This window comes from Limulus polyphemus, unplaced genomic scaffold, assembly GCF_000517525.1.
Source record: "Limulus polyphemus unplaced genomic scaffold, Limulus_polyphemus-2.1.2 Scaffold118, whole genome shotgun sequence".
Lineage (NCBI taxonomy): Eukaryota > Metazoa > Arthropoda > Merostomata > Xiphosura > Limulidae > Limulus > Limulus polyphemus.
In genome coordinates, this window is record NW_013665728.1 from 836,690 (window position 1) to 864,173 (window position 27,484).

Genomic DNA, 27,484 nt, shown 5'->3' on the forward strand with positions numbered 1-27,484 from the left:
TAATTTCGACAGAAATTATATGGAGTTTTGAACACTTAATGGTGCTGGTACAGAAATTCTTGCTAACATTGTTATTGTGGTGTGATGGATACGGTCTTAGCTTTGTTATTGTGGTGTGATGGATACGGTCTTAGCTTTGTTATTGTAGTGTGGTGGATACGGTCTTAGCTTTGTTATTGTGGTGTGGTGGATACGGTCTTAGCTTTGTTATTGTGGTGTGGTGGATACGGTCTTAGCTTTGTTATTGTGGTGTGGTGGATACGGTCTTAGCTTTGTTATTGTGGTGTGGTGGATACGGTCTTAGCTTTTGTTCATAAATCAAAACACATGAAAGGGGCGTATGATTACAAATATTAATGTTATCTGCCATTTTGGTTAATTGATGATTACAAAAGTAATTCTAAAAATAATTTTAAAAGCAAATAATAAATAAAAAAGAAAGTGTTAACAGAGATAAAAACAAACAAACAGCAATTTTATAATAAGCAGAAAAATGTGCATGTTGCCACCTAAGGAAGATACATTACACATTGTTTAAAAAATGTCAAATAAGAATTTAGATATAAAACCCAAATTATCCAAAATACACACCCTAAAATTATTCTAATTCTTTGCATTAGTAACAATGATTAGTTAATTTCTAAGAATTTATATTATTTTGTTTCATGGTTTGAAAAATTATTAATAGAGTTATTGTTAGATTAATAATATTTTTAAAGGACACATTAGAGTGTCAAGTTTCGTTGTTGATAAACGTAAAGCTACACAATGGGCTATCAGTGCTTTGCCCACCACGGGTATCGAAAGTCGATTTTTAGCATAATAAGCCTGCGGACTTTCTGCTGAGATACTGTGGGGGGGGGGGGGAGCTAAGAGTGCCAATTTGATCAGGGCTGGCTATATGTATTCCGATAGTCAGTGCCATCATCAAATTGCGACAGCCTTTTGGGATTTATATAACTGCTTAAAAGCGACATATTATTTACATACACAATTAACGATTAAAAAATAATAAAAACAACTTTTAGATTAATGAGCTCTCTTTACAACTTTCAATTTAAGGTAATATATAAATAAGACGGTGGTGATCACTACAATAACAAGGAATTTTTGTTTTGTTAAGCACAAAGCTACACAAAGGATTATCTGTCTTCTGCCCTCCACGGCTATCGAAACTCCATTTTTAGCGTTACAAAGCCGCAGACTTCCCGGTGGCCATCGGGAGCCTTTAACAAGGGACAGGGAATCGCTGGTAGAAGCAAATGAATAGTTTCTGTGTCTTGTAAGTAAACCTCTCTTCTATTATTTCTTCAATGTTAGTCTTATTAACAGTATTGGTTAATATGCTGAATACATATACTGCTATTTGTTATTTTTCATTTATTGTATAATTTGTATCTTATTATGACTATTACTTTACATTGTTAGTTTATATACGAATTTAGGACTAACTTCGTGAGATATTATCATTCGGCGAAGAAATAACGATAATAAGTAGGATATGAGACCGGTATATTAAATTAGCTACATTATTTACTGGATTTATATTATGTTCCCAGCTCGTAGGTTAATCTACGAGCTGGAAAACCTGCGACTTTCTGATTTAAATGAACGTTTTTCATTTTCATAGAATTTTCCGTGATTCTTTTGAAACTGCATTTCAACTTGTATTTTTTTTTTCATTTTCTTTACTTATTTTTCAATAGAATACCTTACTTTCCTTTTTATTTTATTTATGTAAAAAATGACGTAATTTAAGAACAAATTTATGACTCAACATTCATAATGCTGTGCACGCAATTTTCAAAATCTGTACATGCGCTTTTGTTGTTAAGTCTTACGATCTGACGAAGAGCGATAGCTTGAAACGTCATCTTCTGGAAATAAACTGCATAAAAACTGTTTGGTGATTTGTAACCTACTAGTATATATTTTTTGTTTCTTCTGCTTTGAAACTTCTATGAAGAATAAAGTATTCATTAATGACAATCATTATAAGCTTAACTCGTGTATTTCAGTAATGGTGTCTCCCGGAGGGCCAGCGGTAAGTTTACGGACTTAAAACGTTAATATCTAGGGTTCGATTCTCCGCAGTGGAGAGAGCGCAGATAGCCCATTGTGTGGTTTTGCGATAAAACTAACTAACTACCAGTAATGACACAATTTTTATAGATATCATGTACATTGCAAGATGTCACTAGAGGTATTTGATATCATGTACATTGCAAGATGTCACTAGAGGTATTTGATATCATGTACATTGCAAGATGTCACTAAAGGTATTTGATATTATAAAATGAGGACAAATTTGCACGCGTGTACTTTTTGCATGATGACTTTTGATATCACGAGATCCCTAAATTTATTACTCGAAAATATTGTAGAGCTTGTAATTGTATTAACGAAACCTTAAACTTAAAAAAAATATATGACTTGAAAAATTGTACATTGTATCAAAAATTCTAAATAAAACAAAAAAAACCGATAATTTTTACGTGTACACAATAAGTTTTCAAGGTTTTAAGTATTGAATATGAACATATACAAAATCCATAGATTTTTCTGAGTATTGAAAACTTTTCTACGTTCTCGTAAGAATTCTATTCATTAAGGAGTCAGGAGTGGCTAAGTGGTTAGCATGTTGAACTGTGGATTCGAAAGCCCACGTTCGAGGCCCGCTGCCGCAAAAACAAAATCATGCTTCGCAATTTGAGACAGTAGGTGCTTTATGAGGGTGATTGTCAAATCTTACTGTTCGATTAGAGTAACCTAGAAGTTGGCGGTGGGTGTTGCTTGCTAGCTGCCTTTCCTCTGGTCTATCACTTCAAAGTTAGAGACAACTAGTGCAGATAGCTCTTATCTATGTATCCCAAACCAGTCTGTTTACACATAAATTCCACTTTTTTCTGTGTAAGCCTTTTTAAATAACCAAGTTATACCTCAATACTTTTCATTTATTGTATTTTATCTGTTCCAACTTTAATGAGGAACTGTACTATTAGTTGTTTGTTTGTATACCCTTGAATGCAATTTACTAAATGTCCTTTATGATTGAATCTGTAGACTACAAAACGTTCTGTCTCAAGGTGGGTCAGTGATAAATTTATGGACTAACAACGCTAAAATGTGGAGTTCGATTCCCTGCGGTGAATAAACCGCAGATATCTCATTTTGTAGCTTTTCACTAAAACCACAACAACCAAAACGTTCGTTGAATAAATATTTTTGCTATTGTTGTTGATGTGCTTCTGTTTCTAAAGAAAAAAAAATTAACTGTTGCTCTAACAAAATTAAACACTAGCTTATTAGTATGGGTACCTTTAATTCTGTCACATTCACTAAGATTTATTAAATGCAACCTTTGTAAGGTTTAGGTTTCAATTAATAAGATCAAACTTAATTATTCGAGATATTTGACTTCAAAGGCTCAATAAGAGGACTGAGTATTTTGTAGTAAGAAATTCTGTAAGCATACTCATGAAACATATATTCGAGATTGTGTTTTGTAATAAACTGTAGAAAGTCATGCTTGTTATTTTATTTCCAAATTGATCGCTTTACTTTAAAATCTAAGTAATAGACGTTCATATAAGTTTTGTATTACACCCAAACAAACATTCGTACGAAATAAACTGTCTGTTAATATTCTTACTGTTTTGTAAACTGCTATGTCTTACCTAAACTTAAACTTAGAAATGTTGTCTTAAAATCTATATATGCTTTTACAGAGACATAGTAAAGTTAGATTCAGTTGAAATGGCAAGAAGAAATACAAAATGTAACACTGTATAGCAGGTAGTAAACAGTCGTGTATTGTTACCGAAATATGAACCTGCCTAGTGGGCGTGCAAAACTCGACATCATCACCTATGTACATAAGAACTTCGGAATTGATGAAGACACACAGAAATAGATGGAAAAGTCTATCACCATTTTACCAGGCTGGCTATCAACTCCATCAGCAACAACTAAAAGCAAGTTTAAGTTTGAGTATTTTAATAGAAAGGATCACGTCATAACAACTTAGACAAATATTAAACCAATACTGTTTCCAATCCATTCTGAGACTGAACTAATAAAGATACTTGATCATTTAGTATCTCGGAGGATGCTAGATGATGACATAAAGGCTGTCGTATGGATGGATTGCCAATCTAATTAGCTGCATTATGTGTATCAATACCCTTGAAAGGGTTAGAAAGTAATGTAAATATTTCGCGTTTACATTTATCAGACTGTTCAGCATTTTGAAAATTTTTTAAACTTTTGAACACAAGCAAGTGAAAAGTTTTAATTAAAATTTTAATAAAATGAAATAAGATATGCTTCAGTGGAGACAATTCAGCTCTAGTGAGTTGCTAATATTGTTTTATATGATTTATAATGAACGATGCTTAGAAAAACAACGTTAGGAGAAATATACTATGAAGTTCTGAACAATAAGTCCATTGGGTAATTGACAATCTTTAAAACTTGGCGTTTTTATTATCTTAGAAAAAAAAATGTGGAAAAGATAGTGCTAAAAGGTTATCTTAATAGCGAAAAATTCCCTCAGGGTTTCTGCTTTTCAAAGTATTACACATTAAACTATTCATTATTAAGATGATATTTTTGTTCATGGCTATGTAACAATTTATCGGTGTAAACAACATTACATACAGTTTATGATATTCAGTTATTGTATGTTATATTTTGATTCGTTAGCGCGATAACTGAAACGGTAATGGAATGGCCTCATTTGTTTACTAACTTACGAAAAAATAAATTCCAATTTAAGGTAGCACTAACCCTTAAAACTGGGCAAATTTACACGTTGAGGGAACACTATTAAACTTTCTTATAACCTTCAATGTGACAGGGATAAAGAAATACATAACAAACTGGTTTAATTCCATAACTTTACTTAGGAATGATAAAAACATGTGAAAATTGATACACATGCTCTTTGTGCACGTCCTCATACCTTGAATTAAAAACATTTCAAATTTTCTGCAATGTTAACAAGCTATGGGCAATTAATTTTAATTAATACCTTCGTTAGTGGTAATTAGACTCATAAGAAAACAATTGGTAAAGACTTTGAATTTCAAAAAAATCAAGCTATGGAAGAGTGTAATACCAACAAGTGTGCTAAATTTTATGCTGATATTGGCTTTAATGGTGAAATGGAAACGGAATGAAAACAAACTAGATTTTATTTTAAATCACTTACTGCAGGTTAATTAGTAATGATTTTAAGATAAAACCGTATCATTCTCGTGTAAAAAAGAATAAACTTTCGCTTTAGGCTAAATTTGAAAAAATGTGATTTTTGAAATATTAGGGGCCCTCTTTAAGGGCCAGTGCTACCTTAAACAGTCTTGTTGTGACACCATAGAGCTATTCAAGCCAGAAATTACAAATGAACTATGACCCCTGAAATGTAGTTGGTTAGATATTTGATGAAACAATGGACGAGTGCGGTAGTCTCTCCTTTAATTTATCAAATTGAAATAATTCATCAGAAGAACCAGTGTATGTCGATGTCTTGTGGTATACATCCCTAGGACGTTGAAGCATATTTGTTGATCGGTAATTTCTATATAACGAGCCATGACATGGTGGTTAGGGCACTCGACTCGCAATTTGTGGGTTGCTTGTTCGAATCACTGTAAACGAACATGTTCGCCCTTTCAGCTCGTTATAATGTGTTGGTCAATCCCACTATTCGTTGGTAAAAGAGTAGCCCAACAGTGGTGGGGGGGGGGTGACTGTCTGCCTTCTCTCTAGCCTTTCACTGCTAAATTAGAGACGGCTAACGCAGATAGCCCTCGTGTAGCTTTGGGCGAAATTCAAATGGACTTTAAATATAAGTATCATTTAACTAGCTTATAACAAAACTATTAATTAGGGTATTTATGTCTATTACTCTTGTCATGAATGAGTGAAATGAATGTGCCACGATATACTGTTATGTTATGTGCAGGACCAAGCGAAGAAATGTATATTCCTATACAAAATGATGCATGTGGTATATGGAATGGACATTGCTACGTGACATTGAAAGGGGTTGTTGTAACTAAAGACTATAAACGGTGCACAACCCTCATATAGTTCGTTTAGCATTTAGCAGACATGATGATGTATTTTGCACGATGATTACAACAACTGTGCTGGAGGGAAGAAGAGGTCTTCGAAGTACCTGACCCTCCCAGATCCTAACAAAAGGATCTAAGTCTCGATCCAGAGATCCAACCAATCTAATCGTACTTCCGGTACGTTGTGTTATCTATCGAGTACACAATTTAGAAAATAAAACAAAAACACTTTTGCAATTTGAGGTATTAAAACGGTTTATAATAATATGTTATATAGTGTCTCTTGTTTGTCTCAAGTTTTGTCACTGTATTTCATGTTACAGATCGATATTAAACGTTCGACAGTTTCAAACTTAAAAGTGTAAGGTTCTTTGTGATACGTACCCATCCTTTAAGTTAAACAACAAAGATGACATTGTTATGGTTTTATTTAGAAGTATTTTATTGTTGATCTATTGCTTTTTTTAAGATCCCTGAGAAAACGTGTTTTTTTGTACTGCTCAGAATCTAGTTAACTGTTCTCCCTTTTTCAGATTTGTAACACAAGTATCAAAAATCTCTCTTTCATCGTTTGAGCGCATAATTTCAGAATGCACTGCAGGGATAATTTCTCAAATTTTAGCGTTATAAGATCTGAAGGTAGTATTAAGTCTCGGCGCATCTACAAGAGCTTTAGAATAATTCCCGAATGTTCTACGTCTTTGTAACGGATGATCACACTGTGGACTAGCGTTAAGCGTGCTATGTTGTGGACGGAAGGTCTAAGATTCGAGACAAGGTACGCCACTGAATACGCTCTGTACTTTAAGCTATGAAGGCTTTATACCTATGACAGTCAATCCTGTTAATTAGTTTCTCTTCCTATAGTCATTAACTCTAAATGAGGGATGGTTATGCCCCACCTGGAAGTTTAGCCATCTGTCGCATAAGATGCCTTTTAAGTTGAAAACGCCAAAAATACTAGATTGATCAATCGGAACATACAGAACTGTTAATTAATTCCTGACTTTTCCTGCATGTTTTTATGAAGCAAACTTTAAAACGATTCTGGAAATAGTTGACTGAACCCTTTGTTTATAACGACTTAGAAACTAATGTTTCTAAAACAATTTCTGATAGTGTTTGAATGTTTAAGAAACAAACACTTGAAAATTGATCATCGATCTCCTTTAAATGTTTACGATGATTGAAGAAATAGAATTTAATATAATCCCCACCAGATCCTATGTGTATATGGGGATTACACCAACAGGAATTGCATAGTAACCCACTCCTCCAGTTTTCTTTTTTGGTTGTGAGGTTTAAGCAAACTGAAAAACTTTAAAAATACATAACAGCCCCTATATTTTTATTTATTTTTAAAAAAACACTTTTGAAATGATTCCTGATGCTCCTAGAAATGCTAACAAACAGAAACAATTGAAAACAATCCCCGGTCGCCCCTCATGTTTACAAGGATTGAACAAACAGAACTTAAAATATTTCCCAACTGTCCCTACGTGTTTATATGGATTGATCAAAGCGTGCATTGAGTAAGTGCTTCAAGTTTGAAAGATTTCGGAAATGAAATTCCAATATATCTAGGCTTACGTTCACGCTAAACGCCATGTGTGTAAATATACGTTTGTTACACGTAGCTCTTATTGTAGAATCGATCCAAGGAACACACATATTTCAACTTTGACGTTTATAAGAAGGTCAGATGGATGACGACAAGCAGCCTGCTGGTGTTACAGTCCAGGCTAATGACTGCCTCTACAAGAGTGAGGCTCGCACATGAATTCCTGATGTGTTCATATTGTTATTTTCAGTGTAGCTTTTAGAGAGGTTTAAGTCCCTAGAACATATGATAAGTAACTGTTATTTGTTCCTATGCTTTCAAGGAGGGAATGGATAATAAACATCGCCAGAGTGTCATATCGCCATGATCACTTTTCTTTTTAAGCTGGACAAGATAAATACTTTTAATAAGGAAAATGGATCATGCTAAAAGCCCGATGCAACAAATTTGATGAAAGAAATAGTCATTAACTAGAGCTACAAATAAGGTGTAGGGTGTTAGAGCTAATATACAATCATCGCTGTTATGCTAGAAGTGATTAATTACTATAATATCACGTGACTCATCCTAGGCAATCAAATCTATTTTTGTTTGATTTTTTTCTGTTTTGAATTTTAAAATATTCCGTTATCATTTTTTTATTTTCTCATGAAATAATTTAACTTAAGACTTTTACTGAAGTTCCAATTGAGATCTATAGATGGCACTTGTTTCGTGTACAGTTTAGTGATTGAACAATAAAAGCTATATTAGGTTGTGCTTTTATAGAACTTTTATATATATACCACACACGGGAAAAACGTTTTCGTACAAAATTTCTAGCAAACGACTTTTTCCACATTTATATTGTTAATCAAACTGTAGTGAAGTTTTTTTTTCTTGTGTGTTGTAACACAGCACTTTGTTTCGACAGTTTAATATTTATCTGTTGTCTATTTTACTGCTGTGTATAATTATTGTAGTAGTTATATCAAGAAGTATATGTAAAGCACGTTGTACTTTTACGAATTTGGAAGCCAATCACAATCTTTGAAAAATACAAAAAGTATTGTTTGTAAAGAGAAGAATTTCTGAAAGTATTTTTCAAACCTAAATAAAAGTGTCAAATATTCATAACTATGTGTAAGCTAAATTTCATAATAAATATAATTACTTATAGAATATTGCGTGTTTAATTAGCTATTAGAAGTAAATAAAGTAAATCAACCAGGTACTTGCGCAAAAAAACATTTATTTCTAGTTATAGCAAATTCTTCACTGTCAAAGTAAACTCTGTCATTAAATGAACTTACCCCTTAGTAATTAGTACATGTTCCTTTCTTTTAAGGTACAAAACACAGGCAATGAATGACTCTCCACTCAGGAGTGAAACCTAAACATACACGATACTCTAGTGTCAAGTCTGTATGTTTACATATAGTTCAGGCAATGACTCTCCACTCAGGAGTGAAACCTAAACATACACGATACTCTAGTGTCAAGTCTGTATGTTTACATATAGTTCAGGCAATGACTCTCCACTCAGGAGTGAAACCTAAACATACACGATACTCTAGTGTCAAGTCTGTATGTCCGTAGATAGGTTTAAATAATTTTAGTGCGAGTTAAATATTTTATTTTATGGGAAAATATTGTTAAAATACGTTTTTCGTCAAAATGTCGATTAACCTTTACTATCTCATATGTCACTTTAGGCTTTATACCACATGTATGAAACTCGGTGTCTCTTACATGACTATTAACACTTTATGTTTCAAATTCATTATGCATATCTTGAGAAAATAGCAAACAAGTATTTTACAATCCTTTTCAAATCTATCTTCATAAATGATTGCTAGATAGTGCAAGTCTTTGTGGAGTTTTACAGCAATTTTAAAATATATTTCATACTTATAAATGAATGAATAACTTGTTATAGAGATGATTAATTACACTTTATGTAAACGTAATTCATTGGTGTGTCGCCGCCAGTTAAGATGCCACGAACAACTTTCTTTACTTATTTACAGAATGTATTTGGTTCATAGCAAATTTCCAGAGTTTCGGCAGTGCAGTGTCGCCACTATTATTCCACTCACTGGAGAATAAGGTTACAACACTTTACAAGAAATGTGTTTGTTTTAGCGCAAAGCTACATAAAAGCGTGAGATAATGGCATGTTTATTTGTTTTCTACCTTTTATGACGATATAAGTTACTGTGATGATGGTAACACGAGGTTCAGAAAGTTAACATTGTTTTGTTCTACTTACATCGTTTTCTTTTTCCCTGCCAATAAGGATATTTCAGCATTTGAGTTGAGCGATTTAGAACTGTAATATCCTTTGCTAGCCGAACAATTATAACGTTGAGAGAGAGTGGCGACAGCTGACAAATTCTGTTAGGAAACGTAGGTCATGAGGTGACGCCGTCCACTGGACATAGAAAGCAAGTTTACATTCTAGATCGTATCTTAATTTCTTGGTTTAGTTTTCCACTAGTCAATCTACGGGAAGAACCAGCTTTCTTTTTTTAAAACATCGTGTTTAGTTCTGCAGAACTAGATCCTGAGAGAGAGAAAAGGCAAGGACTAAACACTGTCTAGAGAAGAACAGGGCTACCTGCTTGTCAAAGTGGGTACACGCACTGGTTTCTTTTTATTGTCAAAATAAAGACTTTGTTTACTTGTTTACAACGTGTTTAGCTTCATTATTTTCACAATAAAAGTTTGTCTGTTACGCACACATTGCTACACAATGGGCTATCTGTGCTGTGCCCAACACTGGTATCGAAACCCAGTTTTAGCGTTATAAGCCATCAAACTTACCGCTCAGCCACTGGGGGGGGGGGACACACTGAAGAGAAATTTTAGTCGAATTATTTCTATCACGAAAAACCTCATAAATTCCTGGGCGAACTCTGCTGCTATTGTGGATTCTTTTATCTAACACTTGTTGGAAAACGGGTTTCATCCGTCTATACCACAATACGCTATCTGAGCTTTGCCCATCAAGAGAAATCGAATCCTAGATTTTAGCATTGTAAGTCTGTAAAGTTACCGCTAACTTTAGTTATGGCTTACTTATGTATGCCTAATTTTCTTCTGAAATTCCAGGGGGAGGGGGGGATGCCCTCATTGCTCCATCCCGCGGACGTCCATGCTGGCAAATACCCGATGTAGCTCCAATGGACGTTTTTGCCTTTGGTATGCTTACATTTAGTATTGAATGACGACGTCCACGTACACTATAAAGTCTTGGAAAATTTATCAAGATATCTGGTCTAAGATTTACCTCATTTTGTCTCGCAAAAGCTTTTTACATTTGAAATTGCAGTGTTGGACAATAGTGCGTTATCATTGGTATCATAAATAGCATGATCATACATGGAGAAAGTAGTTCCATGAGCAGTACGAGATCTGGAACATCGGTCACGTAAAGTATGTTTAATCTCAAAAGTTGGATGAAAGGAGGAAAACACAGACGCCTGATGGACAGAATGAGAGACAGACGTAAGAATCTTTGTGACAGTTTTTAATTGTTATTTGAACTGGTTATGTTTATCATTGGTTATACATAAGATTAAAATTCTAGAAGTTTAACATTTTAAATGTATGTACGTTTTTCAGTAACATCATTTTATGGTATATTTGTTCTGGAAATAGATTACTAAAATCTATAAAGCACGCAACATGACCTTTTAACGCACTAGTACTGTACCATTAAACATGTATGATTGGTATTCACCCGTTATTAATTTTTTGACATGTTCTACGTTTTTGGTACAATAATGAATGTTTGATTAACATTTAGGTTGATAGTAATATATGTTGACAGGGACATCGCCTTATCTTATTTAAACTTAGGTACGTATTGTGTAATGTTCGTGCCGAGGATTGTTTTAACATATACTCACTTAGCCTTATTCCACAACTTGACAGCTGAGGAGTAGTTAGTTGGTGGTCAGCGTGCTGGGTTGCGTATAGACGGGACCTTGGCTTTTGAGCCGTTATGCAGCTAAGTACACTTTGCACTTTCAGTTGTGAGCGCGTAATAAAGGTGACAGTCAATCCTGATATTATGTTCAAAATGCTAGCGAAAACCTTTGTCGTAGAGGGCGCTGCTGACCTTCCTTTTATCAGTAGTTTAAGCTCAGGGACGACTAATACTGAACTCAAGGGACCTCTGATATGGCCATTTAACCTATGTGTTACATATGGCTTCGTTCAGATCGCAAATGCAATGCCTGTTTGTTAATAATTTTTATTGATAAACAGCGCAGCGTTTTGCTAGCGTGTATCAGATTGGCTGGTCAAACTAGCTACTCGCTAGTGAACTAAACAAAGTTTATTTTATTTTTTGTGAAGAGGCACGTATAATGTTTGAAAAAATAATAAGAAATTACTTAAGTCACATATAGGACGAATCACGTGTTCTAGTGCCATCTGGAGGTTACTTTAGATATTACTTCATTAATTTTGATTTCAAAGAATTTCTGTGAAGGTGCTTGCTTAAGTTCGTTGATTTTGCAATTACTATCTCTTTATTCACTTCACTACTTCTATTTCTTAACAAAGTCTTCATAAATATTTCTTTTTTTTACTTTTGAGTTTTGTGATGCTTATGTAGTTTGTATTCTTTTTTTCAACATCAGAATTCAACAACTTTTATTTTAAAGAAGATATTAATAATGTTTATAATTTAAAAGTAAGATATATTAACTTCTATTGAAAACATCTAGAAAAATAAATAAACTGAAGTAATTCCAATACAGTATGACACCTCGTCTTGAGCTGTTGTCATAGATATAAATTTGATGTAACACATTAGAAAACATTAGTTATTTATTTTATTTTATGGCTGATTATATATTAGAAAAACAAAAGGTACAGGAATTTAAACTGGTCCCATCTTTTTCAATGAAAATAGATTTTTTTTTTATCAAGGGAGAATTGATAAGACACAAACACCTACTTAAATTTAAATAAGAATATCGCGTGATAAACCAACAAACAAATAACTTTAGAAAAAATAGCGCCACTATATATCACAACAAGGAGGTTTTAAAAATATCAATAAATCAAAGTAGGCTTAAAATAAAAAAACACAAACTACAGGAATATGGTAAAAACCGTTGTCGGGACTGAGTTTAATTTTGGTGTTACAAATAGCATTATAACGCCCCCACGGCTGAAAGGGCGAGCATGTTTGGTGGGACGGGGATTCGGACCCGCGACCCTCAGATTGCGAGTCGAGCACCTTATCCACCTGGCCATGCCGGGCCTAAGGGTCTTGAACCGAATAATGTTATAACTGTTACTTTTACAACACGCCAATCGTTTTCAATTCCTTGTTCGAGTAATCAAAACATGAAGAACAATTCTTCCTCTTTTAACAATGAATGAAATTTTCCTTTTTTCAACATTTAATTGAGGAGGAAAAAAAACAGTGGAAACGTCATCCACATAATGCCCCCAAAAAATAGCTATGTATTTCTAAAACGATTTTGATACCTGCGGCGGACAGAAGTCAGATAGCCTATTGTGTAGCTTTGTGCTTACCAACAAACAAACATTAACAGTCTCGAATTCTCCGTTTGTAAGATTACTTGATTAAACTTTCATTTGTGATCCTACTACAAACTGCGAAGGATACAAGATCATTGATCAAGGCTACAATCATTATGCGTTTAATTTTCTTGAACCATGGTGACGGTCAATCCCACTATTCGTTGGTAATAGAGTAGTCCAAGAGTTGTTTGTGGGTGGCGATGACTAGCTGCCTTCCCTGCTAAATTAGGGACGGCTAGCGCAGATAGCCCTCGTGTAGCTTTGCGCGAATTTAAAAAAAACCAAACAAGACCCTTACGGCGATGAATGCTGCTGACTGCCTTTACAGTAGTTTAAAATATGAACGGCTGATTATACTTGAATGTTAAAAAACATGATTTAACCGGTGCAATAAACTGCCTATTTTTTTTTCTAGTTTTAAAACGCACATTTAGTGAATGTTTGTCTTCTCAGCTTGGACATCGTTAAGTCTACGGGATCACAACGCTAAGATCTGTGGTTCGATTCCCGCGATGGTTACTGCTGCTTTGCTCTAAAATCAAACTCATAGCTTTGTTAATGCTCAGAAAAAAATGTCTACACCAGTTTTGTTAAATAATAGTAAAAATGACGAAATAATGATTGGCGGTAATTTTCTTTTTTGTATTTTTGAAAAATAGTGGTTATTCCTTTTGCCAGAAATATTTCAGAAAGAATTAAAATAGCGTTGGAACAACAAGATGTGAGAACTGCATTTAAACCATTGAAATTTCACCTTTAGACTGTCCAGCTGTATATATAGTTAGAACAAATCACCGACATAAAAGGGACCGCAAATATAAGAATTGATTGAGCTCTGTTCTTGCTATAAACTGGGAGACGGTTGTTGTATTTATTTAGAGTAAGGCGTGGCCCAATTCCTGGCTAACGATCGGAGGATCCACGGTTTGAAACGTGATGTCTCTGAACGAACACGCTTCACATTTTAAGTTGTAGACGAGTTATAAAAGTGATAGTCAATGGTGCTATTTGGTTCAGAGGGGCAGAGAAAACCCTTATTGCGGAAATTGCTTCTGGCTGGCTGCGTTCTCTCTCTGGTCAGTAGTTCAAAATAAGGATGACTATGTGGTGGTTTTAGTTAAGAATGATTCCACTCAGAGCGACAAGACAGACCCGCTTAGTAACGGGAGATTCGACAGGATGTTTACAACGAAATAATTCTATGCTCTCTGATTACTGAAAGCAAAAAAAAAGACTGTACATAAATGTACAATTACAATAAAAATCTTTACTTGAAACATTTAAAATGCATATTGAACTTGCCACAACGGACAGTTGCCTTTACTGGAGATTGAGTTCTAGCTTGGAGATTTCTATTGCAAATGTGTATCTTCCAAGATACACACATGATTAATCATTTCTCAGAGGTCACCTGACTTCCAGTAGAAAAGCTACCTGTCTAACGTCACATACCATAGATGATCTTACAACTATCGTTTCCTCGTGAAGGAAGCAGGTGCTACTCTATAGAGAGAACGACATGGAATAATAAGTATCTAGGGCAAAAGGAATTTAACGACTTCCTGACCAACGTACTTTGAAAACAACACAGAATAACAAATTCTGAACGTTGATATATTAATATCTTGAGGTAAAAAAAACACAAAGTATGTTTATAAATGACAGCTCTACCTGAACCTTAGGAGTTATTGAAAGCACTTTATGCGCTTTTCAGGCTGAAAATTCCAATTTTATGCAGAAGGCCGCTGTATTTCGAAACGTTGGGGGGTGGGGGTGGGTTAAAATCTTATTTTAGAGTTAAAATTCCTGCACCTATATTTTATGATCCAGAGTAGTTAATAAATAGCTTTGCTAATAACAATAACTTTCGTGTTAAGGGGGCCACAATATTATTATTTATTATACATTTTGTTTTAACTATTCATCTGTGATTTTGGTTTAAAACGAAAAGGTTAACTCGCATACATATATTTCACGTTTTAAAACAAATGGCGGCATTTTGGTAGCTGTATTGTTGCTGTCAACAGCCTGATACAAGTAGAACACAACTCTATGTTGTAACAGGGCGATTATACAAAATAACTTTCATCTGGAAATAATATAAAACTAAAAAATTCCTATTGTTACCCTAATATACTTCAAGAAATATAATATTACGAAAAGACGTTTGTATAATTTTATTGTATTGTATTAAATCAGAATAATATATAAAATGTGCGAAAATGAGAAGAGGTTACTTACTAAGGTTTGTTTGCTTATATTGCGCATGCCCCATAAAACTTTTCACCGAGTACCAGTTCAACTATCATTTCAAACTGATGAGTATAATAGTATATATTTAAATATTTCTGACAAATTTCAGTTATCTTTGTCCTCATTGCCTACCTCTCCAATGATTTAGTGTTAAGTCTGAGAGCTTATGACACTAGAAATCGGGTTTCGATAACCGTGGTGGGCACAACACAGACAGCCCATTATGTTGATTTGTGGTTAATAACAAATAAACAAAGAATATTTTTACAGTTAGACAACTGTTTGCTTTATTTTTGTTTCAACTATCAGTTGAAGAAAAGTTGTTACTCATCCAATGAGAATATCAACTATTTTCATTTTTTCCGCTAATAGAAAGAAGAAAAAACAAATGCAAACTGAATTTTGTATGCATTTATATATTAAAATATTACGTGTGCATCCCCCCAGGGGGACAGCGGTAAGTCTTCGTATTTACAACGCTAGAATCCGGGATTCGATTCCCCTCAGTGTACACAGCAGATAGCCCGAGGTGGGTTTGCTATAAGAAAACATACATTCATTACGTGTGCCACAAAATCGCTCTTCGCACTATGGAGGGTGCGCCATAGGTGTGACGGTTTGTTTGTTTTGAATTTCGCTCAAAGCTACACGAGGGCTATCTGCGCTAGCCGTCCCTAGTTTAGCAGTGTAAGACTAGAGGGAAGGCAGCTAGTCATCACCACCCACCGCCAACTCTTGGACTACTCTATTACTAACGAATAGTGGGATTGACCGTCACATTATAACGGCCCCACGGCTGAAAGGGCGAGCATGTTTTGGTAGGACGGGGATTCGAACCCGCGACCCTCAGTCGAGTGCCCTTACCACCTAACCATGCCGGGCCTAGGTGTGACGGTCAAATCTCACTACTCGGTCAGACAGTAGTAGCGCAAGAGTTGACTATGGATGCTGTTGACTAGCTGCTTTCTCTATTTAGTCTATCAGCTCAAAATTAGAGACAAACTTACGCAGATTACTTTTGTGTAGCTTTGCGCGAAATTCTGAAACAAACAGATAAGTTTATCTATTAATATAATTTGAATACAATTAAAGTCGTTTATCATAATAAAAATAAAAGTATTCTTTTATTGTATTAAATTATTTTATCACTGGATCTTGAGCAGAAAATTTTAAATGTTAAAACTAATATCAAAGCATATAAACTAATGGATATTTGACTATCAATTTCTTCAGTTAGTCGGTTCAACATTATGACAACTATACCGCACACTACATAAAGTAAACTTTGAAAAAATGCTTCTCGTTTAACTGAAGCGGATCCTTTAAAAATTCGTTCACAAACTAATGTAAAGCTTAAAATTACCGGGCTGTTCTAAAAAATGACGTTTTGAATTTCGAGAATTTAAATATTTCACATACAAACATGGGAGCAGGATGTTTAAAAGTTGAAAATCGTTGTTTTTTCAAGTATGAATAAAATATGCTTTAAAACAAGTTTATACGTACAATACAATAACACCATAAAATAATGTGGTCTGATGATACCGACTAGAAAAATTTGTCGGGTAAAGAAAGACGTTGAGAGATTCTGATTTTAGATAAAATACTTTAAACAATTTCAGTCTTTACTTTGCTTCTGTAATTTTCATGAATATAAATTATCAGAAATATTATTAAGTACTTGACACTTAACATGCTCCTTGTGTAGAACTCTAAATATATACTGCCAACGAAACCTTTCATTCAATTTATTAGAGCCCATAAACCTTTCTCCAGATTCTAAGATACAAAATGTACAAAACGGTTTTGTACTTCAAAAACACGAAACTTTACCGTATTTTTTTATTTGTACTTTTTGCTTCTGAATACCATTTTCGTTTGTAAAGTAGTATGTGGTTAGTATTCCACCCTTCTGTTTTGTTTAGAACGTTGTATGTGATTAGTATTCCATGCTTTTATAGCGTTTGTAAAGTAGTATGTGGTTAGTATTCCACGCTTCTACCACCGTTTGTAACATAATATGTGTTTAGTATTCCACACTTCTATCTGTTCTTGATGTTATTGTCTCACGGTGGATCAGCTGAAAGCTTATGGACTTACAACTTTAACATACGGCGCCAGAATCCCCTCGTTGGACAGAACCCTGATAGACAGTTGTATAGCTATGCGCTAAAACGACTTAATACTATATCTGAGATCAAAGGTTCCATGAGAGCGTTAGTTTCGAAGAGTGAATCCACATGGTTTTTCAAGAATATAACTCTCCTTTGGATGGATCTCTTGAACACGTGTTTACAGTTTTGTACTGATATTTGTCAACCAGGGCAACATCTTCAACTGTGTCCTTCTTGAAATATCTTAACGTTATACTGATGCAAGTGTAAGTGTGCATGTCTATTGATGCTTCCTATTATCACTTTTACCCCACAGTCTGTGAAAGGTTTTAAAAAGATTACATTGTTTGAATACATTCTAACAAAAAATATGAGGATGAGTAAAGTAATGCTGAAATAGTTAACTACAGTTCTATTTATTTTTTTTCCATTTCAGAGTAAGTCCTAACTTGATTGTATTCCTAAATATGCTTATTCCAGTGATTCTCGTTATCAGTTACTATTGTGTTCAGATTTTAACTTAATTAGTATGAATAATTTGCGAAATTTGATATTTTTAACCGTCATTTCTAATGTGTCAATTCATATCCTTACATAACATTACAGCCCACCCCAGTGGCACAGCGGTAAGTCTGCGGACTTGTAACGTTAGAAACCGGGTTCGATATCCGTGGTGGGCACAGCACTGATAGCCTATTTTGTAGCTTTGTGTTTAATTACAAACAAAGACAAAACAAACATAACCTTAGAAATTGTTTTATTACCAAATACTTGCAAATTTTCATGCCCAGTTAGAGGCATTTTGCAAGCTCGTGATAAGCATACATATTTTATTTTAATTTTTTAATTAATTACTGTTCTTTACAGATAATAGATTTCATTTGTGGTCGTGCATCATATGTGTCTTATAATAAGTAAACTCTGTGGCATATAAACGTACCAGGCATTTTCTTCCTCCTTATAATAATTTACTATTTATTAATTAGTTAGTTGTTCTTATATTGTTTTTTTTTTGTTAAAGCTTTCACGTAAAGCTATTCGAGTGCCACCTGTACTAGTCATCTCTAATTTTGAAGTAATAGACTAGAGAGAATGTAAATAATCAACACCACCCATCGTCAACTCGTGGACTACTCTAATCGAATAGTGGGACTTGACCATCACTCTTATAACGCAACTAAGGCCCGAAAGTGAGGAGCGTGAATTTAGGACTAACAGTACTGGACGCTGATCATCGGGCCACTATCGGCCATAGTTATTCTGATGTGTGCAGTTTCAGAAACACGTGATTAAAAAGTCTTTATTTTAAATTAGTTTTGTTCGAGCTGCCTTTGTTCCTTTTTCATTCTCTAGAGTTAACAACTGTTTTACCTAGGGAAAATATGGCTGTAATGCTACACATTGTGCACAAATGTAGAGAGTAGTATCCTCCAATGGTAAGTCAGGTGATATCTCGAGGCTAAAACCTCCCTTATGTTTGAAAGAGAATGACCAGTTATGTGGGTATTGCTAGTCCATCTGAGTAAATCCAATGTTACCTGTTAAATGAGGAACTTTGGATTTATACAGTATTTTATCGTTAAAGTGAGGGTGAAGGGAGTTGTGCTTCTTCACTGCTGTTGAGGTAGCTGTACATTATATATATATATATATATGTATCAGTATTTTTCTCTTATGTTTGTATTATTTTTTGCTTCAGTAAAAAGGTTTAGTTTTACCTTGATTTTCATTTGCGTAACAGTTTCATTTTAAGGTGCTCTTATTTATTATTCGTTGTAAAGGATTTATTTTTTTATGTATCTTAAGTGTATAGGGTTTTATTCTTATTGCCAGTATTGTTGTTAAAGGATCTAATCTTGTATTGTTTCATTGTTTGTCGTGGTTCCGTACATCAATGTTGAAGAGTATTTGTTGCCTTATATGGTTGTAAATTGCTAATTATATTCTGGGTTTGTATTGTAACATGTTACTATGCATTGAAATTTAATTTTTGCATTCTGTGTTGTGGTAACTAGTAGCTGTGATTTTGGTATGAAATGTATGTCTGTTAGGGATATTAATATGTACTGCATTATTTAACTTCTCATCTTTGTTAAAGGGTTTGATTTGTATTTGAATGTGTTTTCATGGTTACTGTATACTGCGTCTGTTTTTTATTTGTTTATTATGTAGTTACTACTACATAGGTTTTATTTTCTTTGTTAAAGGGGTTTACCTATGATATTATTTTTATTTGTTTATTATGTAGTTACTACTACATAGGTTTTATTTCCTTTGTTAAAGGGGTTTACCTATGATATTATTTTTATTTGTTTATTATGTAGTTACTACTACATAGGTTTTATTTTCTTTGTTAAAGGGGTTTACCTATGATATTATTTTTATTTGTTTATTATGTAGTTACTACTACATAGGTTTTATTTCCTTTGTTAAAGGGGTTTACCTATGATATTATTGTAATCGTTGTTAAAGGGTTTTTCTGTCTGTGATATGGTCTACGTTAAAGGGTATTTTCCATGTGTGACGTAATACTAAAAAGGGTTGTATGTAATGTATTTCAGTTGCTTGTGATTGCTTCTCTGTGTTTAAATGGTTTATTTTCTTTTACATGTATTGTGTTTAAACTTCATACTGATTTTATTTTTGTCATATAACTAATGTTTCACTGTTTAAAAGTTCACTGTGAAAATTAAATCGTAATCTTTGTTAAGGAGTTTGTTCTGTGTTTGTGATTTTGTTGATGTGCCAACTATTGTTCTGTAATTCTTTGTTTTATTATTATACAGTTGAAAAGAGCTATTTCATGTTTTGATTTTTTAGTGTAATTGGTGTATTATGTTTCTTAAAGAGCTGTTCGTTATTTATTATAAATAATGTATTAAAGATTATCTATGATGTATCAGTTTGTATTTGCATCTATGTTAAAGTTTTTCTTAATGAATTGTATTATTTGTTAAAGGTTGTGTCGCCTGTATTACAGATTACAGTATTCTTTGGCCAGGACAGTATATAGGTTTTACTGGTATTAAAGTTAAACTTAAATGTCGGCTTGAGAACAAGCCTGAAGTAAGGGAAGTAGGAAAAGTGTGGTATATAAACAAATTAGGTGTTCCCTTATTTTAATACACGTATATTTTTTGAATTAGTTAGTCATTCTTATATGTGCACTTTTCACATAATATGAGACCAAGAAAGTCATTAAGTAGATTTCGTTTTATCTGCCTTTTTCCTTTTGAGATAACATATGGTTGGCCCATGGTGATATAGCTGTTGCGCAAGAATGTAGACAGCAGCATCCTCCAATGGCAGGTCAGGTGATATCTATGGTATTTTACTCGCAGTTTGAGGGTCGCGATTTCGAATTCCGTTCCCGAACCTTTCAGATGCGGGAGAGTTATAATGTAATAGTCAATCCCACTATTCAATGGTAAAGAGTTGACTATGTGTGGTATTGACTAATTGCCTTTCCTCTAGTCTATCACTTCAAAATTGCTACTCGAGGGCTGTCTGCACTATCGGTCCCTTTATAAAAAAACATGTGAAAATGATTAAGTCTGAAATTTTGGTGTGACTCGTTATATTTGCTTGGTAGACTTCAAACTTTTATCGACCTGGAGGTAAAAAGAGTAATATTTATCTCATTTTCAGGCCCTCAGTCTTCTACATTTTATAAAACAAAAACTTCACGTTAACTGTGTAATCAGTTGTTACGCAATGCTTATTACAACTAGTCTGTCTGCGACCCCATAAACTCTGTTGTAAACTTTGAGTTCTCCGGTTTGTTGTTTAACTTTTCTAACGTGATTAAATATTCAAAAATAGCTGTAGCAATACTTTTTTCTGGAATTTGATGAGTTGTATATTTTTTTGATATTAATGTTAATTGATTTAATTTAAATATTATGAACAACAAAACAAGGCACGCGTAAGTGGGAGGATTAAACTTTATTCTATAACAGGAGTTGTCTGCGGAAGATAAACCCACGAGGCAGTAGCATTACAAAGTCTGTGTGCTAGTTCCACGTGTGGAATTGATTGAAAATTGATATTAGAATGAGGTATGGGTGTGTTATAGTCTAGAGTTATCGTTTCCAGCCATCCATGAAAAGGTATCCGTCCTCATGTAACAGGGAAATATAAATAAGTTAGTTTACTAAATACAGTTTTATGTTTGTTATTAAGCCCAAATATACACAATGGGCTAACTGTGCATTTTCCAGTATTCCAAAAAACATAAATTACACTACGTTCTGAAAATTGAGAATAAATGGTTTGAGTATTCCTAGAAACAGGTTTAAACAGTAATAGGGATCTACAATTAACTGCTAGAACTAAATAATAAAACTTTTGATAGTGCACCAAGCTTTCTGACAAATGGCTTATAATTTGCAAAGGTATTTAGGCTGTTAATTTGTGTGTGTATATATATATTTGATAAAATACTTTTATGTTGTCAATTTGCGTATATATATATATATATCACAATATTTGTATTAATACCTTCCTCCATTTGGTGAACAGCAAGTAAAAGCTTCTAAAAATCACGTTGTTAGTATATAATTGGAAAAGATGATGAAATTATGTACAATGAGGAAACTCGAGGTGTTTATCTCTCACATGAATTGAACGTTGGCTGTAATAAACATGGCATTTGACCCTTTATTAATTTAAAGGTCATAATAATGACAAATTTTATAAGGTTAACATAATTCCAGTGTGTTGGGTATCTCATTTCGAACTAAAAAAGTAGGCTTACATGAGTATTGTATGCTGATAATTTTAGTTCTATTAGCTTAAGAAAAGAGAACCATTACGTATTTATTGTGTTCAGTTGCTGAATTTACAATTTTATGGAATTGTACAAGGTCCTCTAGAATTCTTCGCAAGAGCTGCGTTTTGTATACGAAGGGGGGAAAATTGATGAAAACTTGCCCAATTCTAATATTCTCGATTCCATGTGTGATTATTTATCGCTATAAGAATTTACATTTCCTATACAAGTTCGAATAGATTGCATTTCACGTTTTAAAAACTAATTAACTAAATGAAACAAAGTAATAATGCAGACAAAAAAAAATCGACCTGAAACAGTGCCCTATTTTTAATTAAAACTCTGCGGTAAAACAAGTCTTTTTGTTGTTCTATTTCGCCGAGGTCATAGTATACTAAGTATCATTTCCCTAATTCTTGATAGCGCAAGAACGGTTGAAAAATTTAAAGATGGCATAAAAATAAACAACATGGAGAATAGAATTAGCAGTAGGATATGTCGGTCCTCCACGAAAGCCTTAGTGAAGCTGTGGAAACTAGGCTTGTTTGTCTGAACCATGTGCGGACGGAGGAACTTGTTACGGTAATTGGATTCTCTACTATTTGGCGGTGATTTTCCAGGAGTAATCAAGTCAGCGTTTGTTTGTGGACTTACCGAGCAAAGTTAAGTTAATTGGGTATGCTACAGTCGCTGTAAAGTCTCCCAGAAAGGGCTAGTTAGTTTAATTTGTCAGCAAAAATCACATTCTTGTTCTGGTGGATAACAAGAGTTTATCTGGAGGTATAAAAACATATTACTGTTCCCTATTAAACTAAACAAGTAACAGTAGCCTGTGCTGTGAACAAACCATAAAGATCCTCATTAAAACCTTAATTAAGCACCGTATACGTTGTCTTTCTACGTTCTTGTGTTTATAATTAGTATGACCCTTTGACAAATTTCTGTTGCACCCTTGTTATGAAAGCAACCTCTTGTTAATATAACTGATGTGTTAAATGTTCTGTAAACTTTGCGGTGATATAATACAATGACGTTCTATCACATTTCAACACGATTAATATGTGATACTATTGTAAAAGCAATGTGTCAGACAAGTTTGTTTAAAAATCTGGTTGAACAGCTACATAAACATTTTCAATTTTAGTTTATTTTAGCATCCACTTGAGAAAAACGTGATTATTGTGATCATATTGTTTTGATTAAAAGATGACGAAACTTGTTATAATGTTTTCATGGCAATTAAACTAAGCACACCTTGGTAAATCAATTAGTGAAAGAGTTTGCTTATCCACTCGCATACACCCAGTACTCAAAATACCTTTCAAGGACTTTTAATTTAGTAAAGACATTATTTGAAATCGGTCCAATAAGCGTGCTCTTTAACAGCAAAAAGAAATAAAAAAATATACAACCATTCATGAAACAAGCCCAAAATTTTGTCATGAAACCATGATGTTCAAATACATTGACTAGATGTTTGTGTTACAGTGCATTTAAATAAACCAAGTTCGTTGTATGTATAGAAATATTGATTAACGTTTTAACAGATAATCAAGTCGAAGTATGGACAGTTTAAAAGATAGATGGCATGACTGACGCACAGTATGCCGGTGTGATTGACATCAAGAAGAAGATGGTGGATGAATATATGGTAGGACATAATGAATAACTGATGGTTGGCTAGTAACAAGAAGGCTTAAAGGTTGGAAAGCCTGTATAAGGCAATATAATGAATAACTGATGGTTGGCTAGTAGCAAGAAGGCTTTAAGGTTGGAAAGCCTGTATAAGGCAATATAATGAAAACCCCGATTTCTCATCAGATATTTTTAGAATCTAAAAGAGGGAAGTTTTTGAAGAACCTGACTGCTCAAACACCAAAAATAATAGATATATCGAGTTGGGATTTTGTTAAGCACAAAGCTACACAATGGGCTATCTGTGTTGTGCACACTACGAGTATCGAATCCCGGTTTTTAGCGCTGTAGGCCTACAAACTTACCAATGAGGAGCATATATATCGATATTATTTGCAATGTCAACCTTGCCGCTTGACGACATCAGGTGAAAATGATTGTCAATCAAGATTTCAAATAGGTGGTTCTTTAACAAAAAACAAAAACAAAAAATACTTCAACACGGGAATTTCGAAATTTTAAAATAAGATAAAACTGTGTTAGAGAGATAAATGGCTGTTAGATTTTTGGCTGAATAGACAGCTGAAGAATCTGGCTGGCAAATTAAGAAGGACAACAAAGTTGCGTCTTAAATATATAAGGGAAGCGTGTAATTTCTCCAATAAAGAAACAAATGGTATGTAATTCCAAATTATGCGTATAGTAACGTAACGTAAAGTAGGAGGTCGAATGGTATCCACTGGTAAAAATGAGGTAATGAATCATTCCTAGTTGGATAAGTTATGTAATGACAAAAACATCAAGTTTCTCACTACTAGTTGATACGTAAAATTTGTTTTAACACATTATTATAAATGCCACATTTCTCCTTTTAGATATATCCCATCACTTTTATTTTCTTGTAATATATACTGAATTTGTAATTTGGTCCTTAGTCAGGCAACACGTATCTAAATACTGGGCCTAATTATCAATAGAAAAGAGTTTGAAATTACTGTTCCAAGTAATACGCATACAAATATTTGACGCACAGGGAAATTATCAAACATATACCTATTTTAATTTTTAATAGAAAGCCACCAAACATTGTAGGAACATGTCGGCTACTCTTAGGTTTTCTTTTATCTTGTTATATCCTTGTTTTCAAACATGTGCCCGATTATTTGTATATTTATTTGCAGTTACGCACAACGTTATACAATGGGATATCTGTGTTGTGCTAACCACAGGTATCGAAACCCGGTTTTTAGTGTTATAAGTCTTCAGACTTACTGCTGTGCCACTGGGAGGCACATGCCTGAGTAAATCTTAATATTTGAATATTGCTACTACTACACAAAACAACTGCATGATAATCAGAATTTGTAATATCATAGCTAATGTAAGGGAAAACCATTATTGTCAAATAACTCAAACAGCCCAACAGTTCGCTGTCATGTGATGGTCTTTAAATGTAAATGATTGGTCATTTAACATATGCTATCTATATATATAGTCATCTCACGCAATGTTTTCTCATTTGTCGCAAGCCGTTAGCTCATAGGTAAGCTTCAGGGTTTATAACGCTAAAATTCATGGTTTGATCCCTGTGGCGGGCACAGCGCAGATAAGCCATTGTGTAACTTTATGCTAAATCAAAGAAATAATCTCATTTTCTCATTTCTTTGAAATGAACCTTAGAGTCTAAAATGCTCCAAGTTGTTTATTAACCTTAACTAAACCACCAAGACAACTTTCTGGGGTTTCACTCATGCCATCAGACTAGTAGAAGCCCCCCCCCCCCAATCAAAACAGGCTGTTGCAAATTGGCTATAGTTGTCTCAAAGGCTGTTAGCAGAATATGGAACACTTCCAAACTAATGGTCTGCTTTTTTCAGTTGTTCGAGGAAATGTACCATCATACATAACACAGGCAGACAACGGTAATCTGTATATTTTGGCACATCACAAGCGTAGAGTACCTACTCCGAAACTGAAGCAGTTTTTCACAGCCGCAACTGTTCACAATGTCGTGATACAGACGAACAGAAACAAAGTAATAATACACAAACCATGTATAAGCGAGATACCCAGTAATGTGTATTTTCCACTTGCAGCAACTCGCCTGCAATGATCACAAGTATTCAGGGCACCAACAAAATGTGCAGTATTATTCGTTATATAGATGAATCGTGTTTCACCCTGCAGTCGAATAACAAGGATGTAGTGATCCGGAAAGAATCTCAAACCAGGTCTAACCTCATTTTCATACAGGAGCGTGATGCGTATGGTGTTAATAAAAACATGGTGGGCGTAATGGTCTCTTCTTCCTGTACAATGGTATTATTGGAAACAGCATCTTACTATCCTTTGTGTTTTCATATGCTGGGAAACTTGGACCTGACTTCAGCCTCGTGTTCGATAACAACACCAATGTTAAGTAGGTGAACATATTCCTTTGAGAAGAGGGGGATCCAATCGGTCATGTAATGGAATGCTCTTGGAAGACGCGTCGTACCCCATCAACTAAATTCCAGTCGTATGAGACGCCCCGAAAACAGCTATTTCAGTGTATTCGTGAGAATGTCTCATAACCTTATTCATACTGCAATGTTAATTAAGCATGTAACATCGGTGCCAAGCTGCCCTTGCTATTCTATATTTCACATTGAAGTGATATTCCATGAACTACAAAGATATGAAGAAAATCATTTGAATTTCAGATCACATGTCATTAGATACGTGATTTGCATACGAATGAACTGCTGGGTGTGATGTGTGATTTAGAATATTTTATAACAGATTTTTCCTTGCCCTCACTAAAATATCGTGAATTCTCGGTATCTTTCAATTATTTTGTGAAATGTATGTAAACATATCTTACATGTAGCCTCGTTTAATTAAGAGCAGTGTATGTTTGTAAATTTTTCAAACGTTTCCAAAAGCTACAGATATTCTTGACAAACGAATTGTTGTCTTTTTGGAGTGAATCAACAATATGCATTACGTACGCGCATGTAAGTTGGCTTTCCTTTAACATTCCTTGCTTTGTCGCAAGATAACCCGAATCTGTGCAACTTACCTCACGGCCATGTCCAACGTTTTGTTGACATAACCATCCACATATTTTACATTATTAATAGTGCCTTTGTTTCACGAATTTCCTCTATTTACTTGTAGCTCGAAAACAACGCGAAACTTTTGTTATGCCGGAAGCTAAAATGTACTCTTGTGTAAAGTTAACAGCAAACAAATAAGCTATTTGAAACAGTGAGTCAGCTGTGGTCAATTAGGTTTCACCGAAAAGTGTACCTTAAAACTTTCAAACTCTGTTGTTAAAACAAAACTGACAATTTTCCAGCAACACCAATGAGATCTAGTTACAGAATTGAATAACCGTTACTGATCGTCAGCAACAGCTCCATTAAGGATTCATTTGACCGAAATATAATGTTACATTGTGAGTCACTATAATACAAGGATCTGTGAGCGTGCAACGTTTAAAACTCCTGGCCATTCATTATCTGAATATGTGTGTGTATGTGTG

General features: G+C 34.1%; 1 long non-coding RNA gene across 1 annotated transcript in view; it reads right to left on the reverse strand.

Annotated features, from left to right (window-relative positions):
• Nucleotides 1-24,481: 24,481 nt before the first annotated feature.
• LOC111089329 overlaps nt 24,482-27,484 on the reverse strand; it is an 8,678-nt gene continuing 5,675 nt past the window's right edge. The window contains exon 3 of the long non-coding RNA XR_002613594.1: nt 24,482-24,492. This is a non-coding gene — a long non-coding RNA (uncharacterized LOC111089329). The remainder of the gene's footprint in view (nt 24,493-27,484) is intronic.